General features: G+C 40.8%; 1 pseudogene; it reads left to right on the top strand.

The window, feature by feature from the left end:
- The first annotated feature begins 15,092 nt into the window (after positions 1–15,092).
- Positions 15,093–16,064, top strand: LOC100560327 (retinal rod rhodopsin-sensitive cGMP 3',5'-cyclic phosphodiesterase subunit delta-like; annotated as a pseudogene).
- The last annotated feature ends 259 nt before the right edge of the window (positions 16,065–16,323 follow it).

Here is a 16,323-nt window from a genome sequence, read left to right as displayed (position 1 = left end):
AAGCTTTTTATTGCCTTGCAGATTTCTTTCTCTGATATTTCCCTATTAAGGTCCAATCTTTGTTCATCTGAGATTTTCTCCAGTTTTTGTTTACCTAAATACTCTGTTATGGATTCTGGATTTATACTATCTTTGGAATATAGATTCTCATAAAATTTTTGAAAGGCCTCTCTAATTTCCTTATCCGAATTTACTATTTTCCCCTCAATTTTGATTTTTGTGATTTGTCTATTTTGTTTCTTCTTTCTTATTAATCTGGCGAGCCATTTCCCTGGTTTATTTGCGTTATCAAACGCTTGTTGCTTTACCCATTTAATTTGTTTTGCCACCTCTTCTAGATCCCGTTTTTCTTTCATTTTAAGTAAGAGAGCTAGGTTTTTTTTTAACTCCTGATTCTTGGGGTTGGTCTTTAATTCTTTTTCTTTTCCCTCAATTTCTTTGTTCAATCTGCTCCATTCTAAATCTTTTTGCTTCCTTTTGCTGGAGTTTAATTGCATAAAAAAACCCTGCCGTATTTTGAAACAGCTGGAGTTTCCAAACTTGGTACAAAGGTAACCCAATGTAAAATGCGTTGTTGTTGTTGTTGTTGTTGTTGTTGTTGTTGTTGTTGTTGTTGTTGTTGTTATATTGTCACTACTTTGTGGATATTCGATCCTATTGTACAGAAGATACCTGGCAGAAATGTTGAATATTATTTAAAACATCTAATAGATGATAGGGAATCATGGATCACTTTTAGAGTAGCTAAATTTTGTGCTGCAGCTATAAAATTAAGGATGCAGATTGTGGATTATTTTAGTGGATAATGTTTTAGCCTATTCATTTTAACATCTATATCTACAAATTTTACTTAAGTGTCATACATGATTTAGATGTTTGTGTATCCTGGACTTTCTGCTTTTAATGTTTTGAACTTCTGTTTTTAATGTTTGTTTGTTTTTTTTAAAAAAAAAACTCTGATTTTAATGTTTTAATGTTTTGAACTTTTGGTCTACAACCATAATAATAATATTCATTCACTCACTCATTCACAGCATGTTTATGATTAAAAATCATGGCACCTGCCATCATACATCTCTGCAATCACATAACTGTGACAATTCTATCTGTCGTCCCACAGCAATATATCTGGTTAGGATCATAACTCTGCCCTACAGTTCTGCAGTCTTTCTTTTAGATTTTTCTGGTAAAAATAACTTCACAATTTCAGTGAAAGTTAGGTAAATGAATAAATAAAATCACTGAATTACTGCAAAGGGGAGTGAGGGAGAGTGGAATAGAACAATCCTATTCCAACATCATTTTAGGGCTACTATGCCAGCACAGAATAATATCAGTTATTGTAAGAGGTGAAGGAACCATGGTGCAATCTCAGGCTATTCATGGGTTTTCCCGTCAATAACAGGGAATGAATGGGTTATTCTGGGGAGGTGTCAGACTGACAACACTTTGCACAAGGTGAAAGTCCTGCTTCAATGTCATTTTGCCACTTTTGTGTGTGAAAGTCCTTAGTGAAAATTTGCATCCTTAAAAGATGTGGAATAATACTACAATAATGAGCCTTAGGTCACCTTCATAATGAACTAAAAGACAGTGGGCATCAATGGGAGAACAGTCAGTCATTGTCTGATGGATTCTGATCAATTGCATCCTATGTATAATGGATGTAATTATTTGTATCTGTGATAAACTGGCTAAATCTGGGTTGTGAATAATTACACATCTAGACTTGAAGGTATCTAAAACACCTTGTCTGTAGGACTGGCATATTGAGCTGTTGCCTTAACTGTCATGTCGAAACTAATTCAAGCATTTTACTCAAATATGCCCTATCATGGGAGGATTTTCAGAAAACATTCCTTCTAGCATTATGAGTTTATTACAAAGCAACCAAAAGTCAAAATCTATATTTGAAAATGGACATAAAAAGAACGAGGACAAAATACAACGATAATGAATTATTGATGCTTCTATTGACAGTAGTAGGTCCGTAGTAAAAAAAGAAAAGAAAAAGAGGATGGCAGACTGTTTGAGAGAGGAAAAATCCATAGCCATAACAGTTTGCAAGCAAATCAGTTTTCACAGGGGTAGTCTAGCTTTCAGCATATTTGTATGTTATTATTTTCTGTCTGTGTAATCAGAGATATGGATTTGAAATAAGGAAGACACAACAATCATATCAGAAGCACTCTTGTATGAGTTCATAACCCACAGTGTTGTTATTTGTCTGTAATGCTTCACTGAAGACTACTTGGTTGTAATGCTTTGTGTTTCATTGAATCCTATTTCTTCTGCTGCCTCCTCATATTCTACCATGTATTCACCATTTATTCAGTGCTTATTTCCTGGCACTTCCTTAACAACTTGGAAATCCCAATGAGAAGAGCAATGTAGTAGTGGTATTTATTTATTTATTTATTATTTACAGCATTTATATTCCGCCCTTCTCACCCCGAAGGGGACTCAGGGCAGATCACATTACACATATAGGCAAACATTCAATGCCTTTTAACATAGAACAAAGACAGACAAACATAGGCTCCGAGCGGGCCTCGAACTCATGACCTCCTGGTCAGAGTGATTCATTGCAGTGATTCATTGCAGCTGCTCTCCAGCCTGCGCCACAGCCTGAGCCCATTTATTTTCTCTGTTTTCCTGTTGAAAAAGCTGAGAGTCTGAGTTATGCTTGTGGAGTGCAAACACATGTAGCTTCATTACAACACTTTGTAATAAATACAAATATTGTGCAACCAATTGCGTATTTCCCAATGTATCTATTTATCACACCATTTATATATTGACCATCCATTATCTAAAATTTCAGAATTCAAAATACTCCAAAATCTGAAATTGGGTGCCTGAGAAAGTGACAACTTTGCTTTCTGGAGGCTCATTGAACACAAACTTTGTTTAATGCACACAATTGTTAAATTGTATATAAAATTTACCTTTGGGCTATGTGTATGAGATGTACATGAAACATCAGTGAATTTCATATTTAGTCTTGGTCCCATGTCCAATAATCTAATTATGTCTATATAATATATGCAAAGTCTTTTTTATTTGTTCAGTTGTTTCTAACTCTTCGTGACCTCATAGACCAGTCTACGCCAGAACTCCCTGTTGGCCCCGAGTTCCTTCAAGGTCAAGCCAGTTACTTCAAGCATACTATCCATCCATCTTGCCCTTGGTCGGCATCTCTTCCTTTTTCCTTCCATTTTCCCCAGCATCATAATCTTTTCCAAGCTTTCCTCTCTTCTCATGATGTGGCCAAAATACTTCATCTTTGCCTCTAATATCCTTCCCTCCATTGAGCAGTCGGGCATTATTTCCTGGAGGATGGACTGGTTGAATCTTCTTGTGGTCCAAGGCACTCTCAGGATTTTTCTCCAGCACCAAAGTTCAAAAGCATCTATCTTCCTTCGCTCAGACTTCCTTGTGGTCCAGCTCTCACATCCATAGGTTACTATGGGAAATACCATTGCTTTGACTATACAGACCTTTGTTGCCAGGGTGATGTCTCTGCTCTTCACTATTTTATCAAGGTTGGCCATTGCTCTCCTCCCAAGAAGTAAACGTCTTCTGATTTCCTGGCTGCAGTCTGTAGGGTAACTAAGTAGTACTATATATACACACATGCATATATATATACACACACAAGTACTATATAGGATAATGATAATGTTTTTAGTCCAAAATTCTTTTGTGATCATCTTTTTCTAATTCTTTATAAATTTCATAAAGGGTTTCCATTCCTCTTGACATTTTTGTGTTTGTTTATTGTAAAGCCAAAGCTAATCAATTTCAGCCATTTCAAAAACTTTTGTTGTCCAATCTTCTGATGCTGGTATATTTTGTTGTTTCCATAATTTTGCATATTCAATTATTGCTGCTGTTGTGATATAAAGGAAGATTCTTTCTTGTTGTTTTAATATTTGCTTGTCTAATAATCTCAATAGGAAGAGTTCTGATTTTAGTGGAATTCTTTAATATACTTCCCATGTCTCTGTGATTTTTTATCCAGAATTCCTTTGTCTTTGTACAAGTTCACCATAAATGGTAAAAAGTTCAAGTTGTCTGGTTACATTTCCAACATATGTCAGATTTTGTAAATATCTTTGATAGTTTTTCTGCAGTTGTATACCATCTGTATATCATTTTGTAGAAATTTTCTTTTATAGTGTGACTTGTAAATTTTAGGTTTTTCTTCCAAAATTCTTCCCATTTTTCTAGGTTTATCGTTCAGCCTGTATTGTATTACTGTATTACTGATTGTATCATGGGTTTTGCTTTTGTTTTCTTGCTTGTTTGTTTACTAGAATGAATGAGACTACATCTCAAAGAATTAAAGTGTAAAAAATGTAAACCAATGGGAAGAAAACACTATATTCATATCTATTTCTATCTATCTATCTGACCATCTTGTTTCTTACTGGTTGGCAAAATATACAAACACAATAATTTTTAACCTTAGCAAGAGAATTTTATGGAAGATAATAAAGGTAATATAAAATAATGATGCTAACATGTCTTTATATTAAATGAGTTTATAAGAGGTGTAAATGTGTTAGAGGATAAGGGAGGAACAGAGTTAAATTAATGATGCTGATAAATGAAATTCTCATTGTGACACAAAGTGACAGTCTGACTATTTTTCTCAAAATGATTCCGAGCATAACATTTCTAATACTTAAAACTCCCACTCTGGATTGCTGCGTTTTATGAATTGTTTCTGCTCTTGAATGTAGAGTAATATAAACGCTATTTGTTTATTATTTCATAGAGAAGGAAAGTTGAAGCATTATTTCTATAGGGCATAGAAGGAGAGTAAAAGATATTTTAAGATAACACTGAATGTGCATAGAATGGCTTATATCCATCGGGTATATAAGTTTTGGTATTAGAAGTCTCCAAGCTATATGATTCCCATGTTTTCCTCACAAAGTCAGTAGCAGTTATGCCCAGCCCCTTCTTCATTTACTGTTTCTGCTAGATGAAAAGGAAAGTGGAAGTTAGATGCCCAGTGTTCCATTCAACCAAATGTAGGACAAAATTAATACCTGCTGAACTGGTTGTGGGATAGGAACCAATTATTCAGAAAGCAATAGTGGCAACAGGAAGCGATGACAAGGAAGAGATCAGAAATATGATTAATTGCCTGGTGCTGACCTCACACCCCTACCTAATACATCCGAGACCCAACAGGGTGTCATAGTGAGCACCATGTTATGAAGTTTCTACATAATTCAACCAGAGAAATCAGCCATAGCAGAGCATTTGATGAACCAGCCTGGACACAGAATATTATTTGAGAACACAAAAATGTTGGACCATTCCAACAACTATCATGTCAGACTACACAGAGAAGCCATTGAAATCCACAAGCATGTGGACAATTTCAACAGAAAGGAAGAAACCATGAAAATGAACAAAATCTGGCTACCAGTATTACAAAACTACAAAATCAAAACAGTAGATGGGAACCAAAACTCTGAGGGCTTGACTGACAAAGGATGCCCCCAGGCAAGAGACAATAACATCTCCAGTGCTGATTAGGGTGATTAACTGAAACATTAATGCTGGTTCCCAGTGACAAAGGACCCTTGCCACACCCCAGACTCTACACAGATATATATATTCTTTCCTTTCCTTACTTAGTTTATCCATACCTCACAACCTCTGAGGATGCCTGCCATAGATGTGGGCGAAACGTCAGGAGAGAATGCTTCTGGAACATGGCCACACAGCCCGAAAGACATACAACAACCCTGTGATCCCGGCCATGAAAGCCTTCGACAACACACTTCTACATACTGACATGAAATTCCAGCAACCTAGTAATCCTTTTAACTCATAGAGCAATAAAAAAAAATTGCATCAATGAACTGGCACTCCAAATGTCTTAAAACAAATTCAACCAAAATTTTACATCATGCAAAACTTAAATGCAATTCAAATATTAAAACATTAAAGTCAGTCATCAAAAAGAAGAAATCTAAACAACACTGAACATAAAAGATCTGAAGAAGTCAGCTTTCAAAAGTCTGCTGAAAGTGATAAGTCTTCAGCTGTGAAATTGTACAAAGCCTGGAGACAGTTTTCTCCCTTGTTTCCACCACATGGAACTTTGAGGGTGGTAATACAGCTCGAGAGACCTCTCTAGTACATCTTAAGATAGAACCCTATATAAGGATATATTGGCCTTCAAAAAGCCTGGACTTGAGTAGTTACATCATATAAATCAGGATAAATACCAGTGAAGGTCTCTGTATGTTGTGTGTGCATGTGAGAAAGGGAGAGAGAGAAGTCCAATTGTGATTCCCAACTAGAAGAAACCTAATAAATCAATGTGACTTATTTAAAACTTAAGTCCCTATTTATTCAGTACATCTCCCCTACTGAATCAGCTCATCTGAGATGTGGTGCTAGAGAGGATTTCTATGGATATCATGGACTGATTAAAGTTATTTTTATTATTGAATTTATAATATTTGTTTCTCTCAGTGAGACAAACAAATAGGTCCGAGAGTGAATCAAGCATCAACTCTTTCTGAAAGCCACAGTGGCTAGGCTGAGACTTTCATAAAAGGTAAAGGTAAAGGTTTTCCCTGACGTTAAGTCCAGTCATGTCTGACTCTGGGGGTTGGTGCTCATCTCCATTTCTAAGCCGAAGTGCCGGCGTTGTCCATAGCCACCTCCAAGGTCATGTGGCCGGCATGACTGCATGGAGCGCCGTTACCTTCCTGCTGGAGCGGTACCTATTGATCTACTCACATTGGCATGTTTTCAAACTGCTAGGTTGGCAGGAGCTGGAGCTAACAGTGGCCACTCACGCCGCTCCTGGGGTTTGAACCTGGGACCTTTTGGTCTACTTTGACTATATCAATAAAAAAACATGACTCACTAGGAAGAAAACTGAATAATGCTTTGTAAAGTGGGGAGGGGGGGGGGTAGAAAAAGAGGAAGACCATATTCCAGATAGCTAGACTCAAATAAGGATGCCATTTTCCTAAATCTGCAAGGCCAGAGCCAGACTGTTGAAGACTGGATGACTCAGAAGTGTCCTGATCATAGGTCTGCCAGAAGTCAAAGTTGACATCAACTACAACTACTACTTTGATGTCAAGAATTATATTGAATACCATATGCATTTTTCTTTCCAGTTACTTGTGCATTTATTTTTCTAAAAGTAAAGCATTTCAAATAATTTACTTGACAAATCTGTGCTCTTTTAAATCTCTTTTTATAGCCATTAGGGGCTTTATTGGAGAAAAGAGTCCAGTTTGTGCCTTATGCATGTGTGGCTATGTGATCGACAAGGAATGTATGGGAGAAATCAAAAGATCAGTGGACTCAAGCAAGGAGAAAGCTCTTTCATTGGTCTTTTGAGGAGTTCTGCTCCCTGCAGAGAAAATATGTGCTTGTAGTTGTCTGATGGAGAAGCTGCTGTAAATGTCTTATCAATTTTAATGTGTGGAGCAAGACAAAAACCCAGCAGAGAAGTAGAAAGGGATGCCTCAAAATAAAAGTACAAAATAAAGGGAACCTTAGTTATCTTTAAATGATAACTCATACACTGTTCATGTCCCTGAAATGAATGCAGATATCTCTTAAAAGTGATCTTATTTAGATTAGGAATGGGTTAGTCTTTTTATTTACTGTGATTTTCAGATATATTTAGTTTTAAATCTGTTTTGTCCTATTTCCACAGTAATCAGTAGATCTGGTTCTATTATTATGTCTTCTGAGAAAATTGGGATTCTTTTTCTTGTTTGACTGAAAACATTATGAATATCCATAAGCAAAACCTAGCATCTGAAAAACTTTACATTGCATTAAAACTATGTGAGGGGAAGTCATAGGGAGGAGGGAGCAAGCTTGTTTTCTGTTCCCCTGGAGACTAGGACGTGGAACAATGGCTTCAAACTACAGGAAAGGAGATTCCACCTGAACATTAGGAAGAACTTTCTATTTCTGAGAGCTGTTCAACAGTGGAACTCTCTGTCCTGGAGTGTGTGGAGGCTCCTTCTTTGGAGGCAGATAACAAGACTGATAGTGGTACTAGAAGTCATTGTTGTGATCCTTTGAACAAGGAAATGCAGCACATTTGAATTACTTTATGTTTTGCTTTAGTCTGTAATCCAAACCTGCTGGGGTAAACTGCCTTGTTATTTATATTTTATATTTATAATTTATATTTATATTTTTAGGAGCCCCCGGTGCCGTAGAGGGGTAAAGTCTTGTAACTTGAAGGTTGGGTTGCTGACCTGAAGGCTGCCAGGTTCGAATCCCACCGGGGGAGAGCGCGGATGAGCTCCCTCTATCAGCTCCAGCTCCATGCAGGGACATGAGAGAAGCATCCCACAAGGATGGTAAACCATCAAAACATCCGGGCGTCCCCTGGGCAACGTCCTTGCAGACGGCCAATTCTCTCACACCAGAATCTACTCAGGTTACTCCTGACACGAAAAAAAAAATGAACATCAAATCTATAGCTGAGATTTCAGACCTATATTTATTCACCCCCATATTTATTTCCACATCTGTGCTTAGGATGTTGAGTCAGCTGCTCACCTTTCTTGAGGTTCTTCCCCATGAGGTTCTTCCTCCAGGGGCAAACCAAGAATGGGCAACTTGGAAGTCCCTAAACAGACTCAGAAGCGGAGTGGGCAGATCTAAAGACAACTTGGCAAGGTGGCACTACCTGGAGGAATCCTCCACCTTGTGTGACTGTGGAGCTGAACAAACAACTCCGCATATGTATGCTTGCCCACAATATCCTGCCTCATGCACGGAGGAGGAGTTGTTTAAAGCTACGGACAATGCGGTTGCTGTTGCCCGTTTTTGGTCTAAAACTATTTAGTTGCTTGTGATTTCATTTTTTTCATCATTTTAAAATGTATTTGTTATGCAATGCTTTTGACACGAAATAAATAAATAAATAACCTTTCTTGACTATATTGATTACTTTTCTGGCCATGCCTCCATCTACTTGGGTGGCACTCGCAAAATAGCAGTTTCTACAGAACCTCAACAGAGTGGACTATTCTGGGAGTGTATTAGCAAACTCTTTCAGCTCTCCATTTATTCTCCTCCACCCATTTGAAGCTGTGGGTAGACACATAACTTTGCTATCATCACACAGCATTGACAGTCATGAAAGAAATACATTGCATTCCAGCACACGGAGTTCACATTGCATTATCCAGAGATCCATTTCACAAAAACTCCTGACATGTAGAAATGCAATCAAATGGGACAATTGTCAAGGTCTGTTTAATTTGCAACATTTTCAGCCTTGAGAGTGTCCCTTTCAGTTCCCAGCAGCATTATCATTCATTTCCCTAATTGGGAGTGCAGAAAAGGCTAAATGCAAATTCAGGGAATTAATTTAGATATGATACCCTGGATTCTCCATTTCTTTATTTTGGGCTGATGTATTCAATTATGGGTCATTCCCTCAATGGGGTTGGGCTCAAAGAATGTCACGGAAGATCAATGCTCAGAAAGTGTGAGTTCAGTTGTTAGGGAGGGGCTGATTAAAAGAAAGAAGAAAAAATTGCAATTGTCCTTCCTGCTGTCATCTTATAACATAAGAAACAGAAATTCTTACTTTCCATTACTTTCAGCTACTCATTGCTTTGTTCATCTTCATCACAATGCATGTTTAACAGTTTGATTTGTCATGCATTTCGCTAATATACAGGGATCCTGTTTCTTCCCTATCAAGAGTTGTGTGGCCTTTGGCGAGTGATACTGAACATTGGCCCCCTACCTCTTAAACAGGAATTTGTGTCTACAAAGATATTTCTCATGTAAGGCATCATATGCAATATTGATACCTGAGCTAGAAGCTACATGGGAGAAATAACAATTACTTTTTTATGCTGGGTTGTCAACTCAATAAAGGGCTACTACCTGTCATACCTAAGGTGCTTAAATTCTGTTGCCCTTTATCTCAATCCATGTATGGCCAGAAAAGAGGGGTTATTCTCTGCATGCATTGAGATCCCACCAGATCAACTGAACAGAAACTACGTTTGATATAAATCACAGATTTGGGACTCTAGCACTGCACACTTGTCTTTTTTTATTTGATTTTTAACATCTTTTGTCAGAAGAAGAAGTCTGTAATGTGTCAAAAGCCAGCATGAAGTTTTTTGTACATTTTGGCTGGTAGATAAAAGTACAGTAGAGTCTCACTTATCCAACACTCGCTTATCCAATGTTCTGGATTATCCAACGCATTTTGTAGTCAATTTTTTCAATATATCATGATATATTCGTAAAGACAGTAATTACTACATAGCATTACTGTGTATTGAACTACTTTTTCTGTCAAATTTGTTGTATAACATGATGTTTTGGTGCTTAATTTGTAAAATTGTAACCTAATTTGATGTTTAATAGGCTTTTCCTTAATCCCTCCTTATTAACATATTCGCTTATCCAATGTTCTGTCGGCCCATTTATGTTGGATAAGTGAGACTCTACTCAGGGCCGGCCGGAGATATTTTTTGATGTAAAGCGGGGGTGCTGAAAAGCGCCCCCGCCACCGGCGCCCTGGCCCCGCCCAGCGTGCCCTGGCCCCGCCTCCCACGCTGCGTGGGAGGCGGGGCCAGGGCGAATAGTGAGGGGGCGGGGCCAGAGTTGGCCCCGCCCCCGTGCCCTGGCCCCGCCTCCCACGCAGCGTGGGAGGCGGGGCCAGGGCACGCTGGGCGGGGGGGCGGGGCCAGAGTTGGCCCCGCCTCCCACGCTACCCCCGCTCGCCCGTCTGGCCTTTTGTAGCAGGCCAGACTCAGCGGAGGTTTCTCCAGGCCGCGATTGCGGCCTGGAGGAACCTCCGCTGAGTCTGGCCTGCTACAAAAGGCCAGACGGGCGAGCGGGGGTAACGTGGGAGGCGGGGCCAGCTCTGACGCCGCTCCCCCCCCCCCCCCGCCCAGCGTGCCTTGGCCCTGCCTCCCACGCAACGTGGGAGGCGGGGCCAGGGCACGCTGGGCGGGGGGGGCGGCGTCAGAGCTGGCCCCGCCTCCCACGTTACCCCCGCTCGCCCGTCTGGCCTTGTGTAGCAGGCCAGACTCAGCGGAGGTTTCTCCAGGCCGCGATTGCGGCCTGGAGGAACCTCCGCTGAGTCTGGCCTGCTACACAAGGCCAGACGGGTGAGCGGGGGTAACGTGGGAGGCGGGGCCAGCTCTGACGCCGCTCCCCCCCCCCCCGCCCAGCGTGCCTTGGCCCTGCCTCCCACGCAACGTGGGAGGCGGGGCCAGGGCACGCTGGGCGGGGGGGGCGGCGTCAGAGCTGGCCCCGCCTCCCACGTTACCCCCGCTCGCCCGTCTGGCCTTTTCTAGCAGGCCAGACGGGCCAGGGCGCACTGGGCGGGAGGCGGGGCACCGTCAGGGCGGTGCCCCGCCTCCCGCCCAGCCTGACGGCGCCCCCCCGGGCCTGCGCCCGAGGCGGCGGCGTCAGCTGCCGCATGAGTGGGGCCGGCCCTGACTCTACTGTACTGCTTTTTTGTGGATTTTGTTTTATTTATGCCTAAGATGGTTCACACTAGAGGCTGGACCATAATATTTTGTTGCTAGACACAAAGAGCAAATTGGCACTATCTCTACAGGTAGTAGGGGTGTCTATGATTGCATTTGGTGATTCCAGATTGGAGAAATCCAGCAATCTGGCTGCAGGACTGAGAAAATGGACTGGGCAGGGCTCACCCAAAGGCTCAGCCAAAACGGATCACAACAGCCAGATTTTTCAGCTAATGGGGGCAATGGGACTGAGCAGAACTCTACCTGAGGCCGTGGCATATGGGCAGCCACACAAATCAGGCAAGAGCAGGCACCTGGTGGTGCTGGCGATTCCTCTTCTTCCTTCTTCCCCAGCAGCCTCCTCTACCTCTTCCTGACCTTCCACCCCACCCTTTAGCAAAGTGCTATCTTGAGGCAAATAAGACTGGAAAGAGAGAGAGAGAGAGAGAGAGAGAGAGAGAGAGAGAGAGAGAGAGAGAGAGAGAGAGAGAGAGAGGCTGGAAAGGCTTCCCTGGGCCTCTCCTCTTGGGAGGCCCCCTCTGGAAACTCGCTTTCCAAGCAGTACTTTATGCGGTATGGGCATTGAAGGAGCCTCTGCTCTTCCTCCCGAGGCATGATGGTGTTGGGATTCATCCTGGATTACTCAAGTCTAAATGTAGTCAGATAGATGATAGAGTTAGATTGAGGGAATCCTTTCCCCGTTTCCAAAGCATGCCTAGATAGGATTCACCATTGTTTCCTGCTTCCCATCCTATTTAGGTCAGCCCACCCTTTGATGTTCCTAGAAGTGCAATCTCTCCTAGGGCTTTGACGTATCTTCCCCAATTTGGTCCTTTGGTATGTTTATGGCCCTAGAGAAGAGGCGACCCACGAGGCTGACCGCCATTCCAGCTTCCTGCTTTGTTCCAGAGAGGACGCATCTCTGTCCTCTATTAGTCAAGATGTAGTTATCTATAGAGCTTTGTTATTTTAATCCGTCTATGTGTATTAGATCAGGATAGACTAGCTAGATAAGTCCTAACCTTTTCTATCCAATAGATTTCTTTTTACCTCAATAAATGCTTTTAAACTTTGCATCCCTTTTGCCTTCCTGATGATGCAGAGGCCTTCCAAACTCACACCCGCAAGTCTCATGCTGCTGCAATTCTTTACTCTGCTATTTTAATGGGAATTTACCTCATAAAGAGGGTGATTAGAGCTTAATGGCTCTTCCATTCCCAACAGATGAGAGTTGAGGTTTTTCTCTCTCTGTGCTTCTCACATTTCTTTCTCAGCCAATCAGAGGCCTCGTTGACTGTGTCCATTCTCCTCCCCTTCTTGTGGCACATGCTAGTCAGGACTTCAATTCTCAGAACCTGCTCTCGTGAGGAACCAAAAACTGAATTGAAAATGGCACGTTTATTTGCTGAGTGGCACACTCCTAACAGATAATGTCTAGAAGTCAACTATTGTAGAAGTAGCATCTCACATGAACATTGGTTACCAAATGAGGAAAGAAACTGAGCCATTCAAGAGGAAAAGCTGCCCTACAATATGTCCCATTTGAAGCAGTCACCTCACTCTTTTTTACGATTTGAAATGAAGGTTGGTCTTCTAGGTTACTTTTTCAGGGCTCATGCCAGTTGTTCTTTTGTTTGATCGGGAATTATTTCTTCTTATGGTCTTGTTCAGTTTTTGAAGAAAACCAAAAGAAGCAGAAAATGTTTTCTTACATAAGATGATAGTCTCTAAAACCTATTCAACTGTAGGGGCAAAACAACATCTCAAGATAATATATTAATCAACAGCTTAACTATAACAAACTGCAATGAAAACTAGACTGCCAGTAGGAAGCCACCTAAATAAACATAGCCTTGGCATCCTAATATTAAACTGATTTAAAATAAATAAATTAAATCAAAATTGTTTACAAAAATGCTAGAATCAGGATTCACTTTCAACATTGCTTGTTTATATCATACCATTACTATTGCATACATATAAATCTTTTTAAATCTGCTTTTAAAAAAATAAATGTCTTGGAATTTTGGGATGAGTGGGGACCCTGCAGGTATAAGATGTTTGGTCCACATGCACCCCACTCCCCCATGCTATGGGAGTGAAGAAAATATTGTGGTATATTGGGATAACTGTTTATCCTGTCTTATAGTTATGCATATGGAATGCACCAATATAATCTCTACACGCTAGCTGAAGATATGTTAGTACACTACAGAAGCTTTATCTCTAAATCATTAGGTATCTATGTGTGAAGGCACCAAATGAAATAGTAAGATAAGGCTATAATTTCCAGGTCAGAATAATAACTAAATCATTAGGAAAGATACAAATCTGTTATTGTGTTCTCTGCATGAAAAGATCCTCCAACTCACGCACCAAAGGTCACCCTGAATTTATAGCAGTGCAAATGAGATAGGGTCATATCTGAATTGGTCACAGAGTCAAATCTATTTTTTCTAAAGGTTATAAGGGAGACCACATTTATGTTAAATATAATTGGATGTTTCTCTGTGTATATGCAAGCAACAAGGAATTGCTATCTATCTCTATCTATGAGTATCTCACAATTGGAGCCCCCGGTGGCACAGTGGGTTTAACCCTTGTGCCGGCAGGATTTATAACTTGAAGGTTGCCGGTTTGAATCCAACCCGCGGAGAGCATGGATGAGCTCCCTCTATCAGCTCCATCTCAATGCAGGAACATGAGAGAAACCTCATGTACCGGCAAGACATTTCAATTTTCATCTTCTTTAGACTTTTGATATATTCAAAGCTAAGCAGCTTTAGATACATAGAATAGATTAAGGTGAGATATTCTAAACTTTAATTTCCAAGGAACAAACTATTAGCATTTAAAAATGTACATGACTTATTTAATAAATGAATTGTGATGACTTCTCTTTCTCCAAACAAAGCATGCTTCAGATAGTTGTCTCAATCCTACTCAGATAGTTCTTTCTGTCCAGAATCTACAAGTAGCAGAAGCATATACACACATCAGTGGAGAACACAGGGAAAACCCTACCCTCCCTTTGGCAGTGGGCATAATCTCCTAACAATCCCTTCAGGCAGTGGGCATTATCTCCTAACGATACCTCCATGCACCTGACAATGAATTCAGACCAAAATGTTACAGAAGTTGCCCAAAGCCATGCCCTTATCCTTTCCTGGGAACCTCTTTGAGCATGCCAATACCCATTGCCACCTATTGTTTCACCAACTAGACTCATTGTCATGCCAAAGCTGGCAGGAATACAATCATTAGCAACCATCAACTCAAACCCTATCCACATTCCTTTCCCCTATTTACCCTCCAAACGTGGTCCAAGAAAAAGCCACAAACTTCAATCAGAAGAATGACAGCTTATTAGAATCCCACCAGACCCAGAGACTAATCAGCAGCAGCTCATGCACCCCAGCCAATCAGCACACAGATCCGAGCTGGCACCAGCCTGCCACAATTAGTGCTCAAAGTGACAAAAGCCCATCATTTTGAATAGCTGTCAAATGCCTATAAATTCTCTGTATGTAACCAAAACTTTTATGTCAGATTTGGGAACAAATTCCTGACATCCACTTTGGCTAAGTAAATGAAATCTGGTTTCACTGGGTCGTGGCCAGCATTGCTGTGAGGCCTTCGCTTTCCTGCCCAGAGGCACCATGTTGGGCCAGGAAGAGGAAGAGCAGGCCAAGGGGATCCTGAGGGGATTCAATCTAAATTGGATGAGCCTCTAGGATGCCGAAACAGAGAAAATTCTCTGGCAAGGAACAGAAGACGTCTCCATCTCTGGAGTCAAGCATAATTCTCATGTCCCAAAGAAAATTTTAAAATGCTAAGCTGTCTCTCAGGAGCTAAACTTTTCATCAACTGAGCCAATGGAGAAATTCTGACTGGAATAGAAAGTGCATTTCAAAGGACAGTGTTTTGAAGGAAGGTTCTTTGAGTTTGGCTTTGTGACTCCTAACTCCACAAACACCTGGCAGTCCTTGATAGAAGCGGCTCCCGAGTCAAAGATAATACCTGCTAATGTTCTAACCAGGAACGTTATCATAGAAACCAAGTTTTTCAACAACAACCTTTTTTAAAGCATTTCCAGAGTAAGACTCTTCCACGTTTGAGAGAAGACCAAGGGTGAGTTTGAGCCTGGCTTAGTTTCCCTTCTCCCTCCACATACAGAGACCCCTAGCTCCTGGTGTTGAACCCTCCACACCCCAATTGTGTCAATTGCAAGATTCTTTCTCTCTCTCTTTAGGCAGCAGCAGCTCAATGCAAGTTGTGAACTTTGTCCATCACTCTGTCTCTCTTCCTCCTGGCTATGTGAGATTGAGCCATAATAAGATGAGTCACAATTCCCTCAGATTTGGGGAGGGGCAAGGGAGGGAAGAGGACTCTGTCAGAGACCAGACTCCAAGAGGACCAGCCAATGGGCATGAAGGATCAAGAATAGGAAATTATGTTTAGTTTTTTTGTCTCTGCCAATTTTTTTGTGGGAGGGACATATTGTTGTTTGTTTTTAAGTTAATATGCTTTCTTCTCTCTGTGTTCATCTAACATCTTTCTCATTAAACTTGTAAAATTGACTGGAATATTATTTTGTAATGTAATTAAAATTAATTTTTAAAAAGAAAAGAAAAGAATAAAGACTCTGTTCATGTCCTCATTTAATTTTCAGAGTCTAGACATGCCGGGAACCTGACTGCACAGTTTTAGCAGAGCTGAAATCATCATCATGAATCAGGTGCTAGGACAAAATGAACTATGAAATTAAAAAAATGTCCCACAACTACCACATGGGGTT

Source organism: Anolis carolinensis, chromosome 4 (assembly GCF_035594765.1).
Source record: "Anolis carolinensis isolate JA03-04 chromosome 4, rAnoCar3.1.pri, whole genome shotgun sequence".
In the NCBI taxonomy this organism is placed as follows: Eukaryota; Metazoa; Chordata; class Lepidosauria; order Squamata; family Dactyloidae; genus Anolis; species Anolis carolinensis.
Note: the sequence above shows the minus strand (reverse complement) of the source record. Positions and strands in the feature narration are given on the sequence as shown.